The sequence below is a fragment of the Lemur catta genome, chromosome 11 (genome assembly GCF_020740605.2).
Source record: "Lemur catta isolate mLemCat1 chromosome 11, mLemCat1.pri, whole genome shotgun sequence".
In the NCBI taxonomy this organism is placed as follows: Eukaryota; Metazoa; Chordata; class Mammalia; order Primates; family Lemuridae; genus Lemur; species Lemur catta.
The window spans coordinates 15,551,462-15,567,871 of record NC_059138.1 but is presented as its reverse complement, the minus strand read 5'-3'; the positions used below and the strand labels follow the sequence as shown (position 1 = coordinate 15,567,871).

Sequence of the window (16,410 nt, the reverse complement as noted above, 5' to 3'; positions counted from 1 at the left end):
GAGCAAGACACGGGTTTACAGTGTAAGAGCAAGATACGTTCGCCACAGAACGACTAATGGACCCCTCTGTGGTAATAAAAGGGGCCAACAATGTCATTGTTACATGACATTAAGACCTGAACATAAACAATCTTCATATAGTGGCAGGGGAAAAACCTGATTGGAATAGACTTTCAGAGAGAATATGAGAAGGAAATTAGAGCAAGTACACTTAGACAATGTTTTAAGGGGTTCTGCAGTAGAGGAAATAAAGAAGAGCAAGAAAGAATAATCAAGGGAAGATATTTTTATTATTATTATTATTATTTTATTTATTTTTTTTTTTTTGAGAAAAGTCTTGCTCTGTTGCCTGGGCTAGAGTGAGTGCCATGGCGTCAGCCTAGCTCACAGCAACCTCAAACTCCTGGGCTCAAGCAATCCTCCTGCCTCAGCCTCCCGAGTAGCTGGGACTACAGGCATGTGCCACCATGCCCAGCTAATTTTTTCTGTATGTATTTTTAGCTGTCCATATAATTTCTTTCTGTTTTTAGTAGAGACGGGGTCTCGCTCTTGCTCAGGCTGGTCTCGAACTCCTGAGCTCAAACAATCCGCCCGCCTCGGCATCCCAGAGTGCTAGGATTACAGACATGAGCCACCGCGCCCGGCCTGATATTTTTAAGATGAAAAAAATAACAGCATATTTGTATGTTGATGGGAATGATCCAGAAGATAAGAACTGATGATGTACAAGGAGAAAGGAGAATGGCTAAGACAATGTCGAGAGTAAATAAAAAGGGATGAGATCTAATCCATTAATCAGAGGAACTGGAATTATTAATAGAAATAGAGACAGTTCATCTACAGCAACACAAAGAAGGCAAGGTCTATGAGTACAGATGCAGTCAGCGTACAGATGTGGCGGTGGGAGTCTGTAAGTGCTCTTCTGCCTGCTTTTATTTTACAGTGAAGTAGAAAGCAGGTCCATCAACTGAGAGTGAATCGAGGAGGAGGGTTGGAAGTGTGAAGAGAAAGGCAAAGGTATTAAACTAAGTCATCTAGCACAGGGGAGACTTAGTGGACTAAGGAAATAGAATACGACTGCCAGACAATGTCAAGAGTCACCTGAGGTTTCTTATCTTGAATTTAAAGTGAAAGCAGTCATCATATTTGTGTTTTTCTTCAGTCACTTGCAGCTGTACAGGTGTGATATGAAGTATTCAGAGAGCTGATTTGACTAAGATTGAGATTTTGCCGAGTAAGTATGAAGAAGCAAGAAAGGAGCAAGAGAGCTGAGGGCATATGAAAGGGAATGAGTATGACTGGTCATAGAATTACACTAGGTAAGGAGGGAAAAAAGGGAATCAAGGGGGCAAGAGATAGTGAAAAGGCCTAGAATCAGTGGACTGGGGTCTCAATGATGGTAAAGGATTGTTGAGTTGGGATACCAACTAGAAAGACAGTAGTCAAAAAGAGGGTTGCAATAAATAAAAAGCATGAAGAGGTTCAAGTTATTGGTAATAATAAGGCATAAGATATGACCATGGAGTGGCTATGATAGATAGGTTGGAGAGCAAGATCATTAGAGAAGAGGACTTTTAGAACTTAAGAGGCCATAGCGGGCCGGGCACCGTGGCTCACGCTTGTAATCCTAGCACTCTGGGAGGCCGAGGTGGGAGGATCGCTTGAGGTCAGGAGTTTGAGACCAACCTGAGCAAGGGCGAGATCTACGTCTCTACTAAAAAAATAGAAAGAAATTAACCGGACAACTAAAAATATATAGAAAAAATCAGCTGGGCATGGTGGTGCATGCCTGTAATCCCAGCTACTTGGGAGGCTGAGGCAGGAGGATCGCTTGAGCCCAGGAGTTTGAGGTTGCTGTGAACTAAGCTGATGCCACGGCACTCACTCTAGCCCAGGCAACAGAGTGAGACTCTGTCTCAAAAAAAAAAAAAAAGAGGCCACAGTATTAGAAGGACCATAAATGGGATATATTAAAATTACCAAGAATTAAAAGACATACTGTTAGCAAGAACGACAGTGAGCTAGGAGCTAAATTAGTCAAGAAAAGAAAAGGAGTAACCCAGGGTGCAGTAGATACCAGCAAACATGAGGGTTTATTAACAACAGAACCTGTTAACAGACAAGTTTTAGGGAAAAGAGAATGATGGACATATGCCCCGTCTCCAGGCTCAATGGAACCAGGCTTCCTTTTGACTCCTGTTCAATGGAGGAGGTCAGAGTAAAGAAATGTAGTTTTTGTTTGTTTGTTTGTTTGTTTTTAGAGACAGGCATGCCATGCTGCCCAGGCTGGCCTTGAGCTCCTTGGCTCAAGGGATCCTCCTGCCTCAACCTCTCATGTAGCTGGGACTACAAGAGCGTGCCACCACACCTGGCCAGGAAAGGTAGTTTTACATCTCAGTGCACCGGACTCCCCGCTGATCCTTAATAGCATATCAGAAAAAAATAAAAAAATTAATTGCCAACATATAAGAAAGCCACAGGTAAAGCAGTGTCCTCAGAACAGTACAACATAGAGGAAATGTTCAGAGAAAAGAAAAAACAAGGACACAGGAAATTTTTCTGGTAATAGACTGTGAATTCCACTGAGTTGCATAATGACAAGATTTCAAGAGTTGGAGAAGACTGAAAAGATAGGAAATACACAGAACCTTGTGGGGATTACAGCAGGACACATGAGTGTCACATGGGAGACTGGTAATAACTGACATAAAAAAGAGATAAAGGAGTTTAGTCCTGATGGACTAATGCAAGTAGTGGTGTCAAGGCCATGAATGCTGCAGGGAGGAATGTGGTATTTGAAGCTCTCCATTAATGGAAGGCAACAGTTTGGGAAAGCATGCTCTTGGTCTCAGTGCAAAAGGCATCCCTTGAACCTTGATGACGCTTACAAGTAAACTGTAATGTACCTGTAAGGCTATTATAGAACAATAATAACAAAGAGGTTAGAAAAGTGCCTAGCATCTAATAAGCACGCAAAGATAAGCTTTTATTAGCTAATCAGATGTAAAATAATTATTGTAGCAAAAAAGATTCACTTTACACTTTCCTTTCCTCACGTAAATGGTTTTCCCAAGTGATTTCCAGGAAAACCTGCACCAAAATGAACTCAGAAAACTCATCTGAGAAAAAGGAAAAGTCTTTGAGAAGGTAAATTTCTATGTAGTGTCCACCAATCTCAAAAAACTGGCTCTCGGCTGGGCGCAGTGGCTCACGCCTGTAATCCTAGCCCAGCAGTTTGAGGTTGCTGTGAGCCAAGCTGACGCCACGGCACTCTAGCCCCGGCAAGAGTAAGACTGTCTCAAAACAAAACAAAACAAAACAAAAAAACAAAAAACAACTGGCTCTTCTCTAAAAATAAGAAGTATCACCACCAGCATTTGAACATGTTTCTCCATCCATCCCACTTCAATGACAGATTAACTTATTCACCCAACCAGCACATATTGAGCACCTATTATGTGCCAAGTACTATTCAGGGACCAAATCAAACATCCCTGCCATAGTGGAGAGAGACCACAAATAGTATATATGTGAATTATATGATATGTTAGAAGATAAGTGTTATAGAAAAAAGAAAAACTGCAAATATTGGAGGAAAGAGGCCTGAAATTCAACTGTATATAAATAGGGTAAGCCTTATTGAAAAGGTGATTTAGGCTGGGCACAGTGGCTCATGCCTGTAATCCTAGCACTCTGGGAGGCTGAGGTAGGTAGATCGCTCGAGGTCAGGAATTTGAGACCAGCCTGAGCAATAGTGAGACCCCCGTCTCTACTAAAAATAGAAAGAAATTATCTGGCCAACTAAAAATATATATAGAAAAAATTAGCCGGGCATGGTGGCGTATGCCTGTAGTCCCAGCTACTTGGGAGGCTGAGGCAGTAGGATCGCTTAAGCCGAGAAGTTTGAGGTTGCTGTGAGCTAGGCTGACGCCACGGCACTCACTCTAGCCCGGGCGACACAGGGAGACTCTGTCTCAAAAAAAAAAAAAAAAAAAAAAAAAAAGGTGATTTATTTTGAACAAAGGTCTGAGGGAGTTGAGATAGGTTATGCAGATATTTGCAAAGCATTCTCCAGGCAGGGGAAACAGCCCAGAGAAAAGACCCTAAGGCCTTTCCACTTAGTCTTGCCACTATTAGCAATAATTTTATTAATTTATCGTTTTTCTTTCTATTTCTTCTCTTCAAGCCTCCAATCCTACTCTACCTCACTTCAGTAGTGGATGATAATAATAGCTAACATTTATCTAACATTTACCACATACCAAGCATTGTTCTAAGTGTTTCTAAAGGATTAAATAATTTAATCCTCACATCAGATCTATGAAATAGGTGTTCCTTTTGCCACCAATTTACAAGGGAAAAAACTGAGGCACAAAAAGATGAAGCCAATTTCCCCAAGATCACATAATTAGCAAGTGGCAGAGCCCTGAAGCAGTATGTGCAACAATACATCTTCTCTAGCATGAAATTTAAGAATATTCAGCACAAACTGCCTCAAGTATTCTCATCTCTTAATAAACAGAATCTCCTATAGTACACATACAATAACTATGAATGCTGCTATTATAATGTTTTCTTGCCATTTTTACAGTCATTCTCTTGACTGAATAGTCTTTATCAGTCTTTGCTTACCTTAATCTTCCTTAACATCCCCCCAATCTGATTTACATTCCCATTCCCAGTCTATTGAAATTGCTGAGATATGATCATCACACCACCAAGGCAAAGAATTCTCTATTCTCATTCTCCTTGAATGTTGTATTGGACTATGTCAACTTTTTTCCTGAAACTTTCTTGGCTACCTAGAAGTGATACTATCCTGGATCTTCCTATCCATCTGACTTCTCTCCCAGAAAATCCTTTCCTTTGTTTTCTGAGACTTAAACTTTTCCATCTTCCTCTACCTCTCAAATTGTTCCTTTTCCACTTCTACCCCTGAAAAGTAGAAACCCCAAAAGTCTGAGTCCACTGCACTTCTCTATGTTATTTCACAGTCTCCTTTAAGGTTCATTCATCCAATAAACATTTATTGAATGTCTACTATCAACCAGGTACTGTTTGGGTCATTTTAGACAGATGAGTGAACAAAACAGACCAAAAAAATCCTCTGTCTATATAAAGTCAAATAATTCCATGCTACCAAGGACACTCAAAACCATCTTCCCCTAAATACTATTTTAAACATATCACTCCTCTGAGTTAAAAAAAACAAAAAACACCTTGCAATGATTCCCCTCATGTTAACCACATCTAAATTTCTCTGCCTGTGTTCAAAACACTCAATTCAAAAGAATTTCACGAAGGCCAGTCCTTTGATTACCCCCTCAAACATATTGCTTATATTTCTACCTGTTCAAATAACTACTGAAAACATATGTCTAGTACCTAGACACACACACAAAAATGTACTGAATTAAAAGATAAGTCTTTTTAAAAAGTGAATGTTTTTTGATTCCTTCAACTGTGTAATAATAGCAAACAATTATACAGGGCTTACTAGGTGCCACACACTATTCCAAGCACTTTATATACATTAACTCATTTATTCCATACCACAAGCCCAGTATCTCCATTTTATAAATGAGGAAGCTGAGGCCCAAAAAGGGTAAAGCAACTTGTCTCACAGATAGTAAGTGGCAGAGCCAAGATTCACACTTAATAAGTCTGGTTCCATACTACACTGCATATTCCCAGAAGTAATAAAAACAAGACAACTTCAAAGCTGAAACTGAGAACTACAGGCTAATGAAAACTACGTTCAACTATAAAGTCATTTAACACACAGGCCACCACACTAGAAAAAAAATTTTTTTTCCTTGGGGGCCACGGTGTTTTATTATGAAAAAAAGAATAAAAACTTCGAAAACAAAACCACCTTTTCTAATTTAATGAAAAATGAAATTTATTGACTTCTATTCATTTAATCCACATCTTTAGAATTAATTTATCAATATTATTACAATACAATTTTATTGTAACAATAAAAACATCAACAAGTAAGATTTTCACAGACCAACTGCAGGGCTTTACCCAGGTTTTGCTTCACAAGGCTCCGGGCTCAAAATTAGCAGGGCAGTTAATGTGTTAAGTTATCCTTTACTCCAAATAATGAAGAGCAGTATTTCCTTTAATATGTCAAGTTTGGGTCCGGCGGTGGCTCATACCTGTAATTCTAGCACTTTGGGAGGCTGTGGCGAGAGGATTGCTTGAGCTCAGGAGTTCGAGACCAGCCTCAGCAAGAGCGTGACCTGTCTCTACAAAAAATAGAAAACCTAGCCAGGCATGGTGGCATGTGCCTGCAGTCCCAGCTACTACGGAGGTTAAGGCAGGAGGATCGTTTGAGCCCAGGAGTTTGAAGTTGCAGTGAGCTATGATGACACCATTACACTCTAGCTGGGCAACAGATGAGACCCTATCTCAAAAAAAAACCAAAAAACAAAAACAAATAATATGTCAAGTTTGTTAAATTATAGAATTTAATAGCATAGAAGAAAAAACACAATCTATAAACACAATACACCATAAATTATTCAGAGGTTCCCAAAGCTGCTGAAAATATTTGCTAGGCATGACAAAAGACTATATAATGTCCCAGGACTAATGTTCTTTTGTTAGCATGCCTACATTAAAGTATTTTACTATCATCCTTACTTTCATCAAGATGAAAATAGATTTAAATACAATATTTAAGCTATCTACCTTAAAGAAAGATTACCAGCTTTACTTTTTGGAAACAAAATTCACATCTAGGACTAGCTAGGTCCAGTATGACAGAAAAGATTTTAGTAGAAGCAAAAAAATTCCCCAAAACTACCACTAAGCATTTAACTTATATACTCTTCAAGCTATCATTAATTCTATGGCTAAAGGACCTTTTAAAAGGTTTCTAAGGACACACTGAGAATTTATGAAGTTATTTTATAATTGATTACATAAAATTAAAATTGAAAGGCAGAGGTTCTATAAAACAATCCTAACATATGAGCATTTGGGGAGTACCACACTATCATTTTCATCTCCTTCCAGTCTCCCCTTCCCTTCCAGCAGAGAAAACACACACATTTGTCAGGTTTTGAGATGGAGAGATTAAAATGCACAAACCTAGACCAGGGACACCAGTTTGGTTTGGAAAAGGCAAGCCTTTCCAACTAGTAATGACAGCCTAAGTTAGAAAAGAAAACAAAGTATATGGCTAAAGGCAGTAAAGGAACAATGCCATCAATGTCTTAGGCAAAAATGCATAGTAGCTATTATTAGAATGTGAAGTTTTCCCACTTTACCTTCTGCCTTTCTTCCCTTTTCCTGAGTATATAATGCACCTACCCTCCTGGCTATCCATGACACCCCTATGGCCCCTCACAAAAACCAACCTCTTCCCAAGCACTGTATGAATAAAAAATATATAAACTATTAATAATTTGAGATTAATTCAAATTAGTCTCTTATTCTCAAACTATGTGGAAGAGATTTTTGAAGCAGGGAGCCGTTTTCTCCTCCCTCTCCTCCACTGCAACCTATTGTGACACTCTCATAAGTGATTCCATACTTACAAGAGATTAAATACAAACTTCTTGCAGAAAGACTGAATTGGCAGCTACCACTGTAGATATTCTCAAATGCTAAGGTGCCCCTATAGTCCATATTTGATATTTACTTCCCTTCTACACGCACTGGGGGCAATGAGAAGGATACATAATCCTTCTCAAGATTCTCCTGCATTTGGAATGGGTTGTTCCATAAAAAAAGAAGAAAAATAAATAATAAAAGAAAAAAAAAAGATTCTCCTGCACAAAGATCTCAATTCAAATCCAAAATTAACACATTAAAGCCTCTGTTAAAGTAAACCCCCAAGAAGAAGGCAATAGCTTTCTATTCTAGTGATCATATCCAATAGCATACATGACCAGCTAAATACAGTAGTAAATATATGTCAAAAATAGTTCTGCCACATTACAAGAATTAAGGCAGTCTAACGATAGAGGGGATGTCAATGAAAAAAAAGATTATTTACCAATCATGTACTATACTGCACAATTATCTTTATCATTATTAATATTTCCCCAGTACCAAAAAGGTCCATGGCATTATTCCCTTTTACAATAAGAGGAAAGAAAATGATTGGTAAAATTAAGATCAGTTTAACTTTTAAATTGTAAGCACCCTGAGCTTGAAATGTTTTCAGACTCAACTGTGAGAATCTTTGAGATCCATATGCTAAATTCAGTAGAGGAGGAATATCTGAGATAGTGAAGGAAGCACGAAGGGAGTAAGTAGCAACAGTGTATTATTCATCTACCACTTACAAAGCCAGAAGCAAGAAACCTACTTTCTTTCCCAGCTTTAAAATAAAATGTGAAATTTTCCTTCACAAAACAAAGAAAGCATGCTACCCAGAAATACACAATAGATGCAGAGAATTGGCTTAATGATGGGGTCAACACATGAAAACAAAGAATAACTTCAAGGGTCTTTGAACTAAAAAAAAAAAAAAAAAAAAAATCCAACCAAAACAAATCAAATATTGCTGATGTTTAACCAGATCTGTCTTAACGTTACCTCTGCAAAACAAAGTATATCCAAGTAAATCAAAGAATAAATTTTCATTTCACAATATCCCTACAGTCATTCTCCTTCAGCCTGCTGACGTAACCTTCTCTGTCCTTAAGGGAGCTTGGAGCTGGCAATATTTAATGCCCTACTTCATCACAATTTTCTGCCATTTCTTCCGCTGTAATCGGGCCATTATTAAAATTTAAAGATATCCTATAATATTTACTGGTTATAGCTATTCAAATAAAAGAAGTCTCCAAATATCCCTTCTAAACTAACATATACATAGAAAGCAGATGAGGCATAAATTTCTCTTTTACAAATGAAATATGTTCCCTCTCTTACTATCAAATTATAGAGATAATGTTTCTTTATTTTCCAAGCTATTTTTCTCCAGTGAATGAATTTCTCAAATCATTCAAAAACACTGGTGGATCTTTTTACTGAAATATTTTGAGGTTGTTATTTGGGTAATTGGGCATGGATAACAAACTACAGTTTACTATTAAAGACAAATAAACCACATTTTCTCAGTTCTCTACTCTCCAAAATCTTCGTGTCACTTTAGGGCAAAAGGGACTCAAGAGAAGACGGAATCAATTAGATGCCAAATCCTGTCGAATTTCCACCCTAATATTTCTCACAACAGTCCCTTATCTCAGTGGCTTGGTCTCTAATTTTTCAAACAAAATTCAACTGTTAGTTCCAAAATATGCTGCACAGTACTGAAAGGGCAATCTTTCTTAAAAAAAAAACATTTTCATCATGTTATCTCCTGCCCTCCATCAATCTCTACAGGCTCTTTACTGTTTAGCACATTAAATTCAACCTGACAATGAATACCTTTCATCATCTAGCTCTACCCAACTTATACAAATTTATCTTACCATTCCCAGAAATTAATACTTTATTCCACTGAGAGCAGGCTCCTTAAATCCATCTCACATCATGCTGGTCCCCACCACCAAGTGTTTGCTCATGCTTTACTATGGACTGACTGTCCCCTCCAAAACTCATGGAAATGTAATTGTCACTGTGACAGCATTAAGAGGTAAGACCACTAAGAGGTAATTAGGCCATGAGGACTCTGCAAGCCATAATAATGCCATATTGTGAGAGTGGGTTCCTAATAAAAATCAAGTTTGGGCCCCTCTGCTGTTGCTCTCTTGCCCCATCGTGCTCTTCTGCCTTCCACCATGACACAGCATGAAGGCCCTCACCAGATGCTGGCGCCAGTCTTGGACTTCCCAGCCTCATGAACTGTGAGCCAAATAAATTTCTGTTCATTACAAATAATTCAGTCTGTGGTATTCTGTAATATAGCAACATAAAATGGATGAAGATATGCTTCTATCCCCTTCACAGAATGTATGAGATGTTCTCCTGTAGATGCTCGCTTATAAAAATAGTACATATTCTTTATTCAAGTCCCACTTTCTCCAGGAAACCTCACTCCTAGAACTTTGACGATATCCTCACACTAACATCTTGGACCCAGATTGTATGTAGCACAAATTATTTGTAATATTATATGAATATATTATTTCATAATAATATAACAGCTACATCACTATGAAAGTGTTCCTGACAGGATAATAAACTCTAAGAAGAGGCTGTACCATTTTCTAAGAAGTGAGTCTATAGTAAACCCTCAAAGACTATTTGAAAAGCTGAATAATACTGATTAAAAAAATGGAGGTATTTTATTATGCCAAAAGAGTTCTAGTACAAACGAAATAATGTGATAACTAGAATTTTCTTCAAAATAATGCAGAGCAAAGAGTAAGGGGAGGAGAGGAAAAGTGAATGGGGATGTAGTTGAAACCAAATTGGCTATGAGTTGATAATCTTTGAAGCCGAGTGATAGCTACACGGCCATTCATATCTACTTTTGTACTTATTTAAAAATTTTCACAAAAAGTTTCTTTTTGAAAAAGTACTGATAATATCTTCACTTCATTTTAAACCACAAAACCAAAACAAATTATAGCACTTTCTTCACTCAACAAATAGCTAGATACCCATTGAGAGTAAAAAAAGGTTTCTGGAAAAATTTAATTTGACAGGAAACTTGCAGCATCCTAATTGTCACTGAAGAATTAATAAAAATAAGTAGAGGAAAAAATATAATCAAAATAAAGGTGATCTCCATCAAAAGGAAATTAATCTTACCACCAAAAGCAATATTGTTTATATTACACATTTTCACTCAATTACAGTATTCACAAGTGTCCCACCAAATAATTGCTGAAAATAAAAAACATCAGAAAAAAATCATAGGCAAAATATGGGAGGCAGAAATAAGGGGAAAAGAAGGAGAAAAAGTTGCTATAACTGATGTTTAATAACCCAAATCAGCCAATGTTATTTCCAGAAATATACAATCTGAAGACATCTGATGCCCTAAAAGGGATTGAATAGGTTCTCAAATAATTAGAAAAATTAGCACTTCCACTTTATTCCAAGGATTGAAAAATATGCTTAAAAAATTTCAGATATTTGGCTTAATGACAGTATATCTATTTGCTGCTGTTAAGGAATGCTCCCCCTTTGAAATTTCAGTTTATAACTGCTTTTCAAAATTCAATACTACTTTGCCTACAACATCATTCACTAATTCCTTCCAAAAGCAGTAATGCAACACCTACTGTTTTTAAGTGAAAGCATTTTATCCTTCTAATTACACTGTTTTTTTGCCTTGACATTTTTTCCAAACTGGTTTTGGGCATAAGTACAAGCCAATTTTGATTATTTTGATTTCCAACTCTACTCCATAATTGTTTTAAATACTCAAGAGGAGAGATTTAGTAACTGTAACTAAAAAAAAATTTGTTTTTTAACAAATATCTGACATATACACCTACTCAAATAGGAAGGCTTGTCGTAATAGCAACACATCATCTGCCCATCACCTAATGCAATTAAAGTTTAAAACTGGACAAACTCTCTGGTATAAATAGAGTTTAATAATAAAGAAGCCATCCTCCCAAATAAACTTCTTAGAAAAAAAAAATAAACTCAAACTCACACTCCCTTGTACTTATACTATCTTTAAAATTAGGTTTTCCTAGCAAGTAAAAGTAATCATCTTTGTTTTAAACAGCATGTAATTTCCCTCTTCTGATAAAAGAAAAACATGCTACCAAAATCTAGGAGACCAAAAAGGTGCTGAAATTTTTTTATAAATAACTTTATGATTAAAAAATAATATAAAAAGAAATGTGTAATAGAACCTACTAGATTCTATTAAATTTGGAAAAGTTGACATTTATACCATACAATCTTTTCTAATGAAGGCCATGTAACAAGATTAAAAACAATTTTGGGCCAGGCACGGTGGCTCACGCCTGTAATCCTAGCACTCTGGGAGGCCGAGGCGGGAGGATTGTTTGAGCTCAGGAGTTCGAGACCAGCCTGAGCAAGAGCGAGACACTGTCTCTACTAAAAATAGAAAGACATTAGCTGGACAACTACAAATATATAGAAAAAATTAGCTGGGCATGGTGGTGCATCCCTGTAGTCCCAGCTACTTGGGAGGCTGAGGTAGAAGGATTGCTTGAACCCAGGAGTTTGAGGTTGCTGTGAGCTCTAGGCTGACGCCACGGCCCTCTAGCCTGGGCAACAGAGGGAGACTCTGTCTCAAAAAAAAAAAAAAACAATTTTGAAAAAAGTTCTTTTAGAAAACTGTTAAATAAGAGATTTAAAAGTCTCATTTATCTTCTTTCTTTGCATCACAAAAATAACTGAGTCAATTATGCTATCTTTATAATTTGTATACTCTCAACTTTAGAAAAATATGTATTACAATCTTTAAAATATCAGCGATATTGTCATATTTTACTCAAGAATGAGTATTTGCTGATTTTCCTACTATCTTTCAGGTAACATAAAATTTATAAAATCTCAGAATGTGTTAAAGAAGTTTTATCCAATACATGCTATTCCAGTGGGATGAAAACCATTTACAAGTTCCATTTAGATTAAGAAATCCTTTGAGAAAAGTATGTAGTACATTCTAGTTATACTGTTTCTAGAACAGCAAAAATCTCTATAACCTATTTCCCTACTGTTTTCTTCAGAACCAAATGAGCTGAACATTAATTCCCTCACAAAAAGTCAAGACAGTACTATAGTTACTGACAGAGACCTAATTCAATTTCAGCAGAGGCTGAAGTTTTCACAAATTCAAACTATTTTACTTAAATAGGCTATAAAAACAATAACATTGAATTTAAATATACTGAATCAAGTATTATTTGCAGTCACATAAAAAATTTATTAAAATGAAGAGCATAGCTTTATTTTAAAACCGAGAGTAGGGAGGAGAAAGGCAAAATTTCTAAAACCAAACTGCTTAAACTGAGAAGGTATTTTTTCATTCTCTTAAAGCACATAAAAACTTTAAAAAAAAAAAGCAACAGTCTTCTTTCTTTTACAAAGTAAAGAGTTGCAAGTTATCGCTAGTACTCCCATTTAAACTGAAGTTGACGGGCATTATATTTTTATTTTCCTGTATTTTGCCATTTGATTATAATTGTTTCAAACTAATAGAATTAAGGATTTGTCTACATGACTTTCTGAAAACAAATTTTATAATAAGCCAACTTTAACTTATAAAATAAAATCTATTCATCTGAAGAAGTCAACTATTGAACCTGGCAGAAAGTATTCCAAATTATCAAAAGAAATCCTGAAAGTATGAAGCTGGAATGTTCCTAATGTTATATCTAAATACTTAAATCATACAAAAATATTTAGAAATCTCAGTTCCCTTTTTCCTATTAAAATGTTAAAGGACTTTAGGTATCTTCTTTAATCATACCAAAAATCCCAATGTAAATTCATTTTGACTTCAGAGGGCTGAAACTAAGAATTCAATGACTTCAGGCAAGAAAGTACTGAAGGAGAAAATTACTTGAGAAAATACTTAGTGTGGCAAAATACCTTTCTAAAAGAAAAGATGTATTAAAATCATTTACTCTTTTATGCCAGACAAACAGTCCTCTCCTAGAACACACTGCTTACAATTCAGCCAAGTATGACTGCCAAGTGTTTCTAAACCTGTGTTAGGATTGTTCAAAGTGGAAAGCTTCTCCACCAGTGTATTATCGAAAAAAAAAAACACAAAATTTTTAACTTACAGTTTAAGATCAACTGTATTAAACACATCCTACTGATAAACTAAGTGTAAATAATATCTTTTTAAAAACCTCAAGTTGTAAATTAGAATAACATTTGCTATATAAATTGCTTCACTCTAATAAGAGTAGAGATTTATTTAGTTCCCCAAATTGCGGCTTAACTGGCTGAAAGGAAAAAAGAAGTTTTCTAAACAGCTTTTCTTACCTTAGTTTACATTTGGTAAAACAGACCATTTATCTCAATCAAGTGAACGTAGCACCAAATGTAAGACTCCTCAAGTTTTACAGGTAAAATATGTAAAAATTACAGCAATCCAGTAATGTGCAAAAGTGACTAAAAAGGAAGTGTATGTATTCTTATTTATGCTTAAGGTATTACTACTTTTGCAAATAAGAGATAGATCGCTGCATGAGATTGTTACCATGACTTTAAACATTTTTATATATATCTTAAGAACACAATGTCTTATTTATATTTAAACTTGAGATGTATCTGAACTATGTAATCCTGTTTGCTTTTCTGGTAATTCTTTATCTCACAGTGGTCTGATTATAGCAAGGGCTCCTTCTTCCCATTCTGCCATTAGTCATTACATTTCAATTTTGCTTTCACCAAAACATGGACATCATAGGCCACCTCTTGCTTCTAGTTTTCTGCTTTTTATTGCAGATAACAATGACAGTGAATTCCACCAAATGCATATATGTGCTGAGCTTTGTCATTCTTTTCCCAGCCCCCTTCTTTTCTATGGAAAAAATATGAGGAATTTAGGTTCACAAAAAAAAAAAAAAAAATCAATTTTTCTCTTGCATACATACATAATGGATTTTCAAGAGAAGTCAATTTATTCAGATAATTATTATCCTAGATATGTCAAAAGAGAGAACTTCCCAAATGCAAAAATACTAAGTAAATGTGATATTAACTGGAGAGGAAATTTCCATTCAAACCATAAATAAAATGTCATCAATTAAGCTGAACATCAATATAATTCACTTAGTCAAAAATCAATTCTCAATATAGAAGGGATCTGTAACCCACATATAATCAAAATATCACTTATATTTTGCTTGTGGAGTTCACATATGAATTTTGTGTGTCCGCCAGATTTATCTTATTTTGAAATGCTTAGGCTAATATTTATTGATATAATCAGAGCCCACACTAAGTGTCCTGGGGAGGGGCAATGCAAAGAACGCTTAGTAGCAAGGTGAAACCGGCCAAAAGGAAAAGGCGAGGGGGTGGGGGGGAGCCACGTCCCAACAGAGCGAATAATCGACAAATAGATCACAGAAAGCAAAACGAAAACGTTCCTCTCCTGAGCAGCCTGAATAACGTTTAATAGTATCCTACCTCACTTCATTCACTTCCCAACTTCCTTTACTTTTCAAGGGCCAACACGGGGCATCCCTTTTTCTGGAAGTGTATGTTGAAAGGATCTGTATAGGAAAGAGGGAAGGAACCGACAATTCTCAAGAAGGCTGAGAAACAGGTGGGTTAGAAGGAGCAGCAGCATCATCTAAATATTTAAGGGGCAGCTTTAAGATGACAGATACGGTTAAAAGACAGACTGCAAATCTCAAGAAGCTCTAGTGTGGCAGATACACTGGGGGCTGACTGCAAGCACCAGAGAGGGGCAAAGAATAACTCCAGAGTGGTAGCACTGGAGCAAAAAACAAGCAGCAGGACGAGTGGGCAATGAGCAGTGGGATTAATGAGCAGCAGCAGCAACACGGGTCAGAGTGGAAGTGATGGCTTTGGTCTTGGGAAACGGGGGCCGGTGGGAAAAGACGTCAGACAGGGGGAAAGGGGCTGGGGAAACAAGGAGGACCGAGACCTAAGAATCCTGCCCCTATAAAAACGTAGGAGAAAAAGCTAGAAACGAGAAGCCGTCTCGGCTCCCCACTTCAAGAAATTCTCGAAGGAAAGTCGGTGCTTGCCGCCGCGCTGCCTTCAGCCCCGCTCCCTTTTCCTGATGTGCCGTAAAGGGGAGAAGGGGGAAGAGGAGGAGGAGGTGGAAGACCAAGAAGGAGGAGGGTGAAGATGAGGCTGGGGGTGGGGAGAAAGGGGGGTGCGGCCTGCACAGTCCCTGCGAAGCCTCCGCTCTCTCGTAGCCGGTCAGCCCCGGGTTTCCCCTAAGCCCAGCCCCGCATAGACTCACCCGCCTGCCTTGCCTCGCTTTTCCCTTAGTCGACTCCACGCGCTGCCGCGTCCTCACAAGAGACCACTGAACGAGTGTCGGGGAAAAAAACTCTTCAGAACCGGGTCTGATTCCTTCAGTGAGTCCGACCTTTACGGCTGAGAGAGAGACTCTCAGCTTTCGGTGGGTTCCACAGCCAGACGGGCCACCATCTTACATTAGGGTAAGACTCCGCCGGCCTCCCGTGCGCAGGCGCACGCCGATCCGGCCGGGAGGGGCGGGGGAGGGGCGGGAGGAGCCGCGGGCGGCTGAGTGGGAGGTTGCGGCAGCCGTTCCCGCAGCACCCTGGGAGTTGTAGTTCTCGGAGGTTAACCGCCCAGAGGCAAGCCGGGAGTTGAAGTCCTCACTCCGAAGGCGGACGGGATCGCCCACCTCACGTGGTTGCCGGACTGCTCCCTTTCTTCGTGTTTTGCTTCCTTCTCCGCGCGCGTGTGCCGCTCCAAAGTCATATGGTCGGCGGTTTTCGTTAGTGGATCCGTTTTCTCGGCGTTTGCTGAAATGCGGGATCCTAAAACTCG

At 37.9% G+C, this 16,410-nt stretch overlaps 1 protein-coding gene across 6 annotated transcripts in view; it reads right to left on the bottom strand.

The window, feature by feature from the left end:
- Positions 1 to 16,127, bottom strand: part of CNOT4 (CCR4-NOT transcription complex subunit 4) — a 122,581-nt gene extending 106,454 nt beyond the window's left edge. For 5 of the 6 annotated variants that reach the window (XM_045565341.1, XM_045565340.1, XM_045565342.1 and 2 more), the window contains exon 1: positions 15,854 to 16,106. The gene's annotated coding sequence lies outside the window, so the exon portion shown is untranslated. Of the gene's footprint in view, positions 1 to 15,853 lie in introns of all 6 variants that reach the window. The other variant, XM_045565339.1, reaches the window with a different exon arrangement.
- Between the last annotated feature and the right edge of the window lie 283 nt (positions 16,128 to 16,410).